Raw genomic sequence first — 12,806 nt, 5'->3', positions numbered from 1 at the left:
ACCGTACGCGTACGGTAAGCGTAATCGGCGAAATTAGCGAAAAAATAAAAATTCAGTTTTTGGCCTTGGGGGATCTTTGGGGACTCCCTCAACATTGCTATGTGTGTGGGAGCTGTCTAAACAGCCCCTTTACATGTTTTTGTGCTTTATATTTTAAACATCACTCTCAGTGCGAGAGAGAAAATGGCGGCCGCCGCTTCCTGGTTTCGGCCGATTCGAATGTTTAGTAAGATCTAAGAGCCAATCAGAATCGCGCTCGCGCACGCCACCGTACGCGTACGGTAAGCGTACCGTGAGCGCACCGTAAGCTGGCTCAGATATATATATTGATTTAAAGGCTATTTTCTCAGAATCTACTGAACAGATTTACAACAAACCTACAAAAGGCACTTCCTTGACCTGAGGACTACCTCTCTGCCAAATTTCTAGTAATTCTGTTCAGCCGTTCGGGCTGTAGCCCTGTCTAAAGGTCCTATGGAAAAATGCATGGGAAAAACGCGTTTTGGGACCCCCCTTTTATCTCAGCCCCCGCTTGACGAATTCCCCCCGAGACTTTCAGGGAAGGAGCGGAGCGTAGCGCCCCACCTATTTTGAAAAATTCGCGAGGATTCGTCGACCGGCGCCAAAGTTTTTCAAAATAGAATGTTGCGGATTTCCTATGGAAACGTGGTCCTAACTATAACTACCTACTGGCGACCGCCAGTAGGTAATATATATATATATATATATATATATATATATATATATATATATATAATATATATATATATATATATATATATATATATATATATATATATATATATATATATATATATATAAAATCAAGAAAAGGTTGCCCTCTGAGGAAAGGCCGCACCCGGGGACTTAACACCTCCTTCGTGAGGACAGCAGATGAGCCAGCCTCCCCCTCCAAACAAGCGCCAAACATGTTTCGGACAAAAGCGTCCTTGATCACTGGCAACAGAAGACGGACAGCAGCAAATCGTGGGATACACGCCTTATTTATTTTGAAAAGTTCCCGCCCCAGTGGGCATTGAGGTCTCGCCTAATCGGCGTATGCAGAATTGCATGCTGGTTTACGTAGTCCCGCTCATTAATAAACCCAAGTGGGTGCTACTGGACGCCACCCGTTAAATCAATGTTCACCCCAGTGCGTTTGATGAAGGTTTAAAACTGGCTCATCCGCCAATAACAGAGTCGGTCACAGTTGGGTACTACCTGGTCCTGCCGGCTCACCATGTAAGACAACCCGGGATCCGCTGTATCTGCGGCGGGGCCTTTCTGCGACCGGACAGGCCGCCAAACATAATCAAGAAAAGGTTGCACTCTGAGGAAAGGCCGCACCCGGGGATTTAACACCTCCTTCGTGAGGACAGCAGATGAGCCAGCCTCCCCTCCAAACAAGCGCCAAACATGTTTCGGACAAAAGCGTCCTTGATCACTGGCAACAGAAGACGGACAGCAGCAAATGGTGGGATACACGCCTCATTTATTTTAATAAGTTCCCGCCAAAGTAGGCGTTGAGGTCTCGCCTCATCGGCGTATGCAGAATTGCATGCTGGTTTACGTAGTCCCGCTCATTAATAAATCCAAGTGGGTGCTGCTGGACGCCACCCGTTAAATCAATGTTCACCCCAGTGGGTTTGATGAAGGTTAAAAACTGGCTCATCCGCCAATAACAGAGTCGGTCACAGTTGGGTACTACCCAGACCTGCCGCGTCACCATGTAAGACAACCCTGGATCCGCTGTATCTGCGGCGGGGCCTTTCCGCGACCGGACAGGCCACCAAACATAATCAAGAAAAGGTTGCCCTCTGAGGAAAGGCCACAACCGGGGAGTTAACAACTCCTTCGTGAGGACAGCAGATGAGCCAGCCTGTTAGGGTTTGTGCACAGCAAAGAGCATGTCCCCTCTCATTGCACTAGTGGTCTTAGTAATAGCTCTCTTTTAAACATACTATTGAAAGCCTTTCTTGTTATCTCAGCCCCCTCCCTAGGCTTCTGTGTATGTTGCTTAATGTATTCACAAGTTTGGATTTTTCTGTTTGATTGCACATTGGACCTTGCATTTACCAAGGCTTATTTAGAAAACCCCTCCCTAGGCCATGTGTTACTTCAACTCATTTGCTTAATAACTGAAGCTCTGCACCCCTTTCCAGAACATGGGCAGCAGGTGTTAATTCTACTCATTAGCATAATAACAGAAGCTTTGCACACCGGCATGTGAGAACCACACCCAGTTCTTTGAACCACACCCAGCTCTTCGAACCACACCCAGTCCTGTCTATAAAAGACAGCCCCTGAGCCTCATCCAGTGCTCGTCTACCTCCTGCTTACCTGAGGACGTATCCTTCGGCGCTGGCATTCCTGCTCTCTCCTGACCTTCATTGGCTTCAACGGGCGTGACTGCTGGCTCTTTCTTCTTCCGGTTTCCGGCTCCTTCCTGCCTCAGTCCCTCTTCTGCCCACTGCAATCAACCTGCAAAAGAGAAAGAGGACAAGGTTAGACTGATCAGTATCCCTTTCCAGCAACAAGTAAGTGCAAAACCTTTTATTACCTGTAAGATCTTTGATGGCGATTTCTGGATTCATGTATAGACAATTTGGAACAAGATAGCTCCCACGAACTTGTGGAAGAATACTTTGTGGAACTTAGTGAAATAAACATTGTTTTACTTGGAACTTTTGAAAATCGAACAGAGGAAATCATTGGCAACAAGGCCAACAGTAAAGCAAGGACTTGAACTAATTACCTGCGTTATCTTGACGTAAAAGTACAGTATTTGTTTTATAAAAGTCTGGAAATGTGTGAAAAGTGAGTTTACAATTGAGAACTTCGGCTTTAGTTATATTAAGGTGAATGTTAGATGTTGATAAATCTGATAATGATATTCGTTTGATTTTTATAGGAATATAGGAATTTTACAGTAATAGAAAACATATCCCAGAACAGTAACACATACCAAACCTGGAAGCTAAAGACCAGGATCCAAGAGGTACTTGTAGAAGGGAATTTCTAATAGATTAAGGGTTAGTCAGGAACACATGTAGGGATAGGTTGCACTTATCTGTTCTTTGTTTATATTCCAATAGGCACCCGTTTCTACAGAAATCAGAGAGGGCCGCAGCTTGTAACGGCACTTCAACAGTGGAAACGCAAGAACGGTGTTGTCTCTCTCTTTTTTTATTTTATCCACTTCCCCCCCTCCCTTGAGCTTCTGGTTCTTAGTGCACTGTTTACAGTAGTGTGCTGGAACAAGCGGTTTCAGGGTGGGGTCGGGCTGTCTTCAACCTCCATCAGAACTGAACAGAAACTCAGGTGAGCTGGGCTTTGACAGAAGCACAAGCCTTTAAAATATTCAGTTCTGTTGGACGATGAACGCCGGGGAAGGAATAGAGGGCATAGACTCCACAGATATGGCGCAGGCCCTAAACGAGGACTTGACCCATAATGATTCTGTGTCTGGCATCTTACAACATATGCAAGAGGAAATAGAGAAATTAAAGTTGGAGAACACCTCTTTAAAACAGGATTTAAGCAGGTATAAACATAGGGAATCAGTGGAACACAGCTTTTACGCCGTTGTTTAAACCCCCTTCAGAGACAGGGGCGCAATCTAGACATACAACTTTCCCTCCCCCAGTTGAGGTTACTGTTAATGTCCCTAATGCTGTACCTTTAGCAGCACCTGAGCGTTTTCATGGAGATAGTAACAAATTCCATGTTTTTATCAATCAATGTCAATTACACTTCGTTTGTAAACCACAACAGTTCCCCACAGACGCAACGAAAGTGGCTTTCGTCTTGTCTTATTTGGGTGGTACAGCAGCCAATTGGTCAATTCCTTTTGTGGATGGAGATGATCCCATCCTCCATAATTGGAATCAATTTAAACGTACTATGACCGGCCTTTTTGCAAGACACACTTTTATGCAGGCAAGTGATAATGAGCTTTTAAATCTTAAGCAAGGTAACAAGGATTTATTGACCTATCTCACTAGTTTTAATCGTTTACTCACCGAGACACAGTGGCCAGAAGAAAAGTGTGTCCCCCTTTTTTATAAAGGTTTGAGAGACGAGTTAAAAGACGCGTTGGCTCATATCGTTGATGTGCCAGAAGACTATTCTAACTTTGTAGATTTAGTCGTGAAATTGGAACACAGACTAGGAGAAAGAAAGGGAGATAAATCTAAACTAGAATCACGGTTAACTTTTATTAGACATGAGAAGAAAGACACAGATAATAAACTCCCTGAACCTGAGCCTATGCAAATAGGAACACTCAGAGGACCACTCACGTCAGAGGAAAAAGAAAGAAGGAGAAAACTTCAATTATGTTTATATTGTGGCAAGGCAGGACATTTTGCCAGAGAATGTCCAGTAAAACCTAAAACTTCACGAAGGGGTACTGCTTCCTCTATCTCCTCAACTGAGTCGGGAAACGATTAAGCTCGACAAGGGGGGAGGTTACTTGGTCGAGTAAGCATCCTACTCAAACCTCTAATTCTGCAGCCTTCATGATACCACACATACCTAGACATTTCATAATTCAGATCTTTTTAATTGTAACTACCCAAATTAGACATTCTCTCCCTGTCCTTCTGCACTCAGGAGCAACAGGAAATTTTGTGGACAATAAGTTAGCTAAAACGTTAGGTCTTCCTATTTGTTTAAAGCCTTGTCCCAAAGCAGTATGTGCAGTGGATGGGTCAGAATTGACCTCAGGATTAATCACAAAACAAACAAGTCCACTTGTCATGGTCTGTCAAAACGGACATACAGAAATTATTAACTTTGATCTAATAGATACCCCTAATTTTGGCTTGATTCTCGGGGTACCCTGGTTAACAACTCATAACCCAAGAATTGACTGGGTGAACCGTACAGTTACTTTGGATTCCTCATTCTGTAAAACCAATTGCTATCAAGAAGCAGGTACAGAACAAAGCACGGTAATACACTGTGCTAGTGTTTAACAAGATGAACCAAGTCTCCCTCTTGAATATTCTGACTTTAAAGACGTTTTTGACCCAGTGAAGGCTAGTGTATTGCCCCCACATCGGTCATATGACTGCCGTATAGATCTTATCCCAGGGGCCCCTTTACCTAATAACAGAGTATATGCTTTGACTGACGAAGAGACCAAATATTTAAGAACCTATCTAGACGACCTACTGCTGTCTGGGTTCATCCGACATTCCACATCTCCAGTGTCATCTCCACTTTTTTTTATCCCGAAGCCGGATAAATCTTTGCACGTGTGTATCGACTATAGAAGATTAAATAAGGATACAATAAAAAATAAATATCCTCTTCCGCTAATACCTGTGTTGTTGGATCAATTAAGACATTCTACTGTATACACTAAACTTGATCTGCGGGGAGCTTACCACCTGGTCCGAATAAAAGAGGGGGATGAGTGGAAGACAGCTTTTAAAACAAAGTTTGGTCTATTTGAGTACACAGTAATGCCCTTTGGGTTGTGTAATGCCCCTGCGGCTTTCCAATTCTTTATAAATGAGGTCCTCCACGAATTCTTGGACGTTTGTGTCATAGTATACATAGACGACATCCTCATTTACTCTAAGAACCCGGAAGAACATACCCAACACGTTCGTGCAGTATTATCAAAGTTAAAAGAAAATCATCTCTTTGCAAAATTAGAAAAATGTACTTTTAATGTCAGCAAAGTGGACTTTTTAGGATACTGCATGTCACCTCAAGGAATAACTATGGATGTAAAGAAAATTAGTGCTATCACTGATTGGCCAGAACCATCCTCTGTGAAAGATGTTCAGAAATTTCTGGGTTTCGCCAATTTTTGTAGGAGATTTATTCCTCATTTCGAAGACATTGCGGCCCCAATAGCCACCTTGTTGCGGAAAGGGCAACGATTTCTTTGGTCGGATGAGGCAGCACACGCCTTTCAACTCCTGAAACAAAAGTTCACTTCAGCCCCAATTCTGACACATCCTGATCCTGACTTGCCATTTTTTGTTGAAGCGGATGCTTCACAAGTAGCTTTAGGAGGAGTTCTCTCTCAACGGAATGCTTTAATGGCCAATTACATCCTATAGCATTCTATTCCAAAAAGTTATTACCAGCTGAACAAAATTACACTGTGGCTGAAAGAGAACTATTAGCTATCAAAGTAGCCTTTTCGGAGTGGAGGCACCATTTAATGGGAGCTAAGTACCCTGTAACCATCTTTTCTGACCATAAGAACCTACAGTTTTTCGGATCACTAAAAGCACTAACTCCACGGCAGATGCGCTGGTTAAATTTTTTTAGTACTTTTGACTTCGTTATAACCTATAGACCAGGTGCACAACAAATTCAATCTGATGTGCTATCTAGATACGGACATACCTCAGACATGAAACAAGACAAAATAGGAGAACCCATTATTCCTCCCCAAAAGCTTTTGGCACCAGTACAACAGAAGGATTTCATCACAGATCTATATAATGCACACATGCAAATAGCACCTCAAGATTGGTTAAAGGATTCCCATAACACAATACAACAAGGTTTATTGTATCACAACAACATGCTGTTAGTGCCTACCACAGAATTACAAACACCGGTGATAATTTGGCATCACGCCTCACCATTGGCAGGTCATCCTGGCTGGGTAAAAACTCTGGAAAATGTGCGAAAACACTTTTGGTGGGATAATATGAGTAAGGACATTAAGCAATTTGTCACTACCTGTCCAGTTTGTGCAAGGCATAAATCTTCTCATAAGGCCCCTGACCGTTTGTTAATACCAATGCCATCACCCAAACAACCTTGGCACACTGTGAGTGTAGACTTTATTGTAGGTTTACCACTAGTAAAATCCTTCACAACAGTGTTAGTGATAGTGGATTTTTTGTCTAAAATGGCACATTTTGTACCATTACGGAAATTACCAACTGCGGCAGAATTTGCCGATATTTTTATAAGAGAAATTGTGCGTTTACATGGTTTGCCAAGTAAAGTAGTGTCAGACCGAGGTAGCCAGTTCAACTCTAGATTTTGGAAAACCATATGCAAAAAACTGAAAATAGATGTGGCTTTGTCCACTGCTTTCCATCCGGAAACAGATGGACACACTGAACGACTGAACCAAACCTTACTTCAAATGCTACGTTGTTTATTGGCTGATTATTCTAGTGAATGGTTGGAAGCTCTCCCAGTAGCGGAGTTTGTTTATAATAATACTGAACATGCAGCTCTACTTTGTTCACCATTCTATTTCATGCAGGGGTATCATCCAAGAGCTATACCCATTTTGTTAGAAGATTCCCTGTTGCCTACAGTCACAGATAGACTAACGAGATTAGGTGACATACAAGACAAGGCCAGGAAACATTTATTAAAGTACAAAGAAAACATGAAAAAACAAGCAGACAAACACAGATCTGAGGCCCCAATGTATAAAATCGGTGACAAAGTATGGCTCTCTACAAAGAACCTAAATATAGAGGGATCCCGAAAGCTGCAACCACGTTTCATTGGACCCTTTAGTGTAACTGCCATAGTAAACCCGGTAACAGTAAAATTGGATTTACCAAAAGAATACCCAGTACATGCTACTTTCCATGTGTCCTTGCTTAAGCCGTACAACCCAAAAACCCGACCTGAACCACCACCTCCACCCATACCAATTAAGGGAAATCTAGAATATGAAGTGAAAAGCATAAAAGACGCAAAAAGAATTCGGGGACGTCTGTTTTATTTAGTAGAATGGAAAGGTTATGACGAAACTGAGAATTCATGGGAACCAGAATCCTATGTACATGCCCCGCGGTTGATTAGACAGTTTTATCTCAAAAATCCAGGGAAACCCCGTCCAGTAGGAGGCCCTTTGAGGAGGGCGACTGTTAGGGTTTGTGCACAGCAAAGAGCATGTCCCCTCTCATTGTACTAGTGGCCTTAGTAATAGCTCTCTTTTAAACATACTATTGAAAGCCTTTCTTGTTATCTCAGCCCCCTCCCTAGGCTTCTGTGTATGTTGCTTAATGTATTCACAAGTTTAGATTTTTCTGTTTGATTGCACATTGGACCTTGCATTTACCAAGGCTTATTTAGAAAACCCCTCCCTAGGCCATGTGTTACTTCAACTCATTTGCTTAATAACTGAAGCTCTGCACCCCTTTCTAGAACATGGGCAGCAGGTGTTAATTCTACTCATTAGCATAATAACAGAAGCTCTGCACACCGGCATGTGAGAACCACACCCAGTTCTTTGAACCACACCCAGCTCTTCGAACCACACCCAGTCCTGTCTATAAAAGACAGCCCCTGAGCCTCATCCAGTGCTTGTGCTCGTCTACCTCCTGCTTACCAGAGGACGTATCCTTCGGCGCTGGCATTCCTGCTCTCTCCTGACCTTCATTGGCTTCAACGGGCGTGACTGCTGGCTCTTCCTTCTTCCGGTTTCCGGCTCCTTCCTGCCTCAGTCCCTCTTCTGCCCACTGCAATCAACCTGCAAAAGAGAAAGAGGACAAGGTTAGACTGATCAGTATCCCTTTCCAGCAACAAGTAAGTGCAAAACCTTTTATTACCTGAAAGAACTTTGACGCCGATTTCTGGATTCATGTATAGACAATTTGGAACAAGATAGCTCCCACGAACTTGTGGAAGAATACTTTGTGGAACTTAGTGAAATAAACATTGTTTTACTTGGAACTTTTGAAAATCGAACAGAGGAAATCATTGGCAGCAAGGCCAACAGTGAAGCAAGGACTTGAACTAATTACCTGCGTTATCTTGACGTAAAAGTACAGTATTTGTTTTATAAAAGTCTGGAAATGTGTGAAAAGTGAGTTTACAATTAAGAACTTCGGCTTTAGGTATATTAAGGTGAATGTTAGATGTTGATAAATCTGATAATGATATTCGTTTGATTTTTATAGGAATATAGGAATTTTACAGTAATAGAAAACACATCCCAGAACAGTAACACATACCAAACCTGGAAGCTAAAGACCAGGATCCAAGAGGTACTTGTAGAAGGGAATTTCTAATAGATTAAGGGTTAGTCAGGAACACATGTAGGGATAGGTTGCACTTATCTGTTCTTTGTTTATATTCCAATAGGCACCCGTTTCTACAGAAATCAGAGAGGGCCGCAGCTTGTAACGGCACTTCAACAGTGGAAACGCAAGAACGGTGTTGTCTCTCTCTTTTTTTATTTTATCCACTTCCCCCCTTCCCTTGAGCTTTTGGTTCTTAGTGCACTGTTTACACTAGTGTGCTGGAACAAGCGGTTTCAGGGTGGGGTCGGACTGTCTTCAACCTCCATCAGAACTGAACAGAAACTCAGGTGAGCTGGGCTTTGACACAGCCTCCCCCTCCAAACAAGCGCCAAACATGTTTCGGACAAAAGCGTCCTTGATCACTGGCAAAAGAAGACGGACAGCAGCAAATGGTGGGATACACGCCTCATTTATTTTGATAAGTTCCCGCCCCAGTGGGCGTTGAGGTCTCGCCTCATCGGCATATGCAGAATTGCATGCTGGTTTACGTAGTCCCGCTCATTAATAAATCCAAGTGTATATATATATATATATATATATGAATGCTCTTTTAGACTGATGACCACTTTAATCTCACATGCGGAAAGAAAGTTGGAAAAACTAACTGGAATTATCAAAGAACTGGAGGAGGAGGTGAATCAATATCCTACAGATGATGAAAACTAAAAATTTATTGAATCAATGGAAAAGAAAATCAGTAAACATGAGGCTGATGTTGAAAAACGCAAAGCCAGCAAATTCAACAGAGACAGATTGGACTACAAAAACGGTCGTATATATACTTTCGCTAGAAAATATGACTCATATAGAAATCGTGTAGTGATGGATGAACACAGTGGATATGAGACGACTGGAACAATAGAGAGTTCAGATTTAAGTTCAGCAGATGAGGAACAAAATATATCAAGCTTGGATTTTTCTGGGGAGATGCGTCTAATGCAAATGATCACGCGACAAAGAGGAAGAGGTCGAGGATCAACACGGGGGAGAGGACAACCAAAACCCCAAAACGAAGACAAAGAAGAGGGGGCAAGACCCAAAAAAGGAAGAGGAAGGACAAAGCAAAATTAAAAAGAAAACTTCAAAAAAATAATCTGATTATTAACATCTCCAACAAATCCTTAAGTGAAGCACAAACTTCATTGTTAAATAAAGGACTAACATTTTGCCCCAGTAAAGACATGAACATATCCAATATACGCATCGACCTGTACAAGTTTTGTCGAAAAGTCAAGCTCAAAAAATACTTTGAAGAAAAAAAGTTTACCAAATTGCCAACATCGGCAAGCCAAGAAAAATCATCTTTGAACATAAAAGATATTCCAGTCTTAAGAACAGTTACATCTTTGCAAACTGGGTCAAAAACATGTGCAGAAATGAACCAATCCTCCCAAGAGACTGATTTACAATTTTGCCAAACGACGGGATATGAAACTAACAGAGGAGGGGATAGTGGTCTAAAAACTAAATCAACCTTTTGTCCCCAACTTCCTCCAGGAAACAAGATTGACCTATTCCATGAGATCATGGTGGAATAAATTAACAAAATGTCAATTAATCATCCCACAAAAATTAACAAGAAAAATGCAAAAAAGAAATCATGGAATCTCACACTAGAGGAACATAATGCACTAAAAGAATTAAGAGAAGACCAGAGCATAATAATAAAGGCCTCAGACAAAGGCGGAAATATTGTTATCCAAACTCACGAGAACTACATAGCAGAAGCCAATAGACAATTGAACATTGAAGATCATTATGAAAAACTAAAAACGAATCCAATAACAACCTGGACGGAGGAATATCATCAAAAACTACTGCCATGGAAAGAAAGAAACTTAATTGATTTGGAAGAATACCTGTACTTAAAAAACAATCACCCAATAACTGCTACCATTTATTTTCTTCCGAAAGTACACAAATCCACCACAAATCCACCAGGAAGACCAATAGTTAGTTCCATTGGTTCCCTGTTAGAATCGACATCCCGATTCATTGATATTTTCTTGATGAACTACGTTACAGCACTTCCATCATATCTAAGGGACACGATGGACTTTCTGAAGAAAATTGAAAAAATCATTTGGAAAGACAATTACATCATGGCCTCGATAGATGTCTCATCACTGTATACCTCCATCCTCCACACTGATGGAATAGCAGCAGCTAAACAATTTTTGGACACAAGATCGATTAGCCATTTCGAACATACCGACATGTTATTACAAATGCTCACATATTGTCTGACACACAATGTTTTCCTATTTAAAGGTGATTTCTTTCTCCAAAAGCAAGGGACCGCAATGGGGACATCTTTTGCTCCAACGTATGCTAAACTATTGATGGCTGTATGGGAGACGGAGGTTTTGAAAGAAGAAAAATCAGGTAATGTCAGATTCTGGTCTAGATACATCGACGACCTCTTCATTATTTGGGAAGGCAACAATGATGACCTTCAGAACTTCTTACACTCCCTTAACATCAATAAGTACAACCTGACCTTCACCTTTACCATAAGTGCAATAAACATCGTTTTTCTGGATGTTGAAGTTTTCATACAAGGTAACAAAATCTGCACCAGAATGCACAGAAAGCCAACTGCTAGCAATAGCATTTTGCATGCGAATAGTGGGCATCCACAAAACCTCAAATGGAGCATCCCCTATGGGGAAATGCTGCGGACAAAAAGGAATTGCTCTGACCTTTCTGATATGGATTCACAAATAAAAGAAATGAGTGAACGTTTTCTGCTACGGGGATATCCTTTGGAGGTAATAACCACCGCAAAAAACAGAGTCAGCACCAAAATAAGATCTGACCTCCTACAAACCAACCAAGAGAGCAAAAGGACAAGCAATGAAACGACCGAAACAACGACCAGACTAATTATTGATTTCAATAATCAGAGCAATGACCTTCAAAAAATCATACGAAAACATTGGGGAATATTGATGTTAGATGAGACTGTTCATAAAGTACTGTCCCCCTTCCCAAGAATCAGATACAGAAAACAGCATCTCTGGGTGACATACTTCCACAAAGTCACTTTGAGCTTAAACCAGAGATAACTCTAACTTGGTTGAATACTCCAGGATTCTGGAAATGCTCAAAGTGTAAAGCTTGCGATCATGGCAAAAACATGACTACATACCAACTGCAAAATGGCCATACCGAAAAAATCATGGATCACATAACTTGTGAATCAAAATTTGTTGTCTATATACTAGAATGCCCGTGTAAAAAGTTATACGTAGGAAGTACCATCAACAAACTTAAATTACGTATCTTACAACACCTACGTGCCATCAAAAATAAAGATTTTATGTACCCAATGGCAAAACATTTTTTTGAATTCCATTCCAGTGATTGCAAACAACTAAAATACTCAGGAATCAAGATCGTAAAAACAAAAAGAAAGAGGAAGTAACAGAATCCTTGACTTACGAAGAACTGAGTCTAAAACAATCCTAGCCATTGGCACAGAGAACCCGTGGGGACACAATCTTGATGCTGAACTGCACGTACATTTATGATATTGGAAGGAAAACATCATTTGTTAGAACTTTCAACTAAATCATTATAAAGTCAATACGGGAATTTTGAATTCATATGAACTCACATGTATTTAATATCATTCCTATCTCTCATTTACTCTCTTAGACACACATTTATATGTATATTTTCCATTTTGGAAAATATGGGAGAAAAATAGACTGAAACGAAATGACGGGTTTCCTTATTATGGAGCAAAATCATATATGTTTTCTTTATCTTCTT

Source organism: Triturus cristatus, chromosome 1_1 (assembly GCF_964204655.1).
Source record: "Triturus cristatus chromosome 1_1, aTriCri1.1, whole genome shotgun sequence".
Taxonomy (NCBI): Eukaryota; Metazoa; Chordata; class Amphibia; order Caudata; family Salamandridae; genus Triturus; species Triturus cristatus.
Note: the sequence above shows the minus strand (reverse complement) of the source record.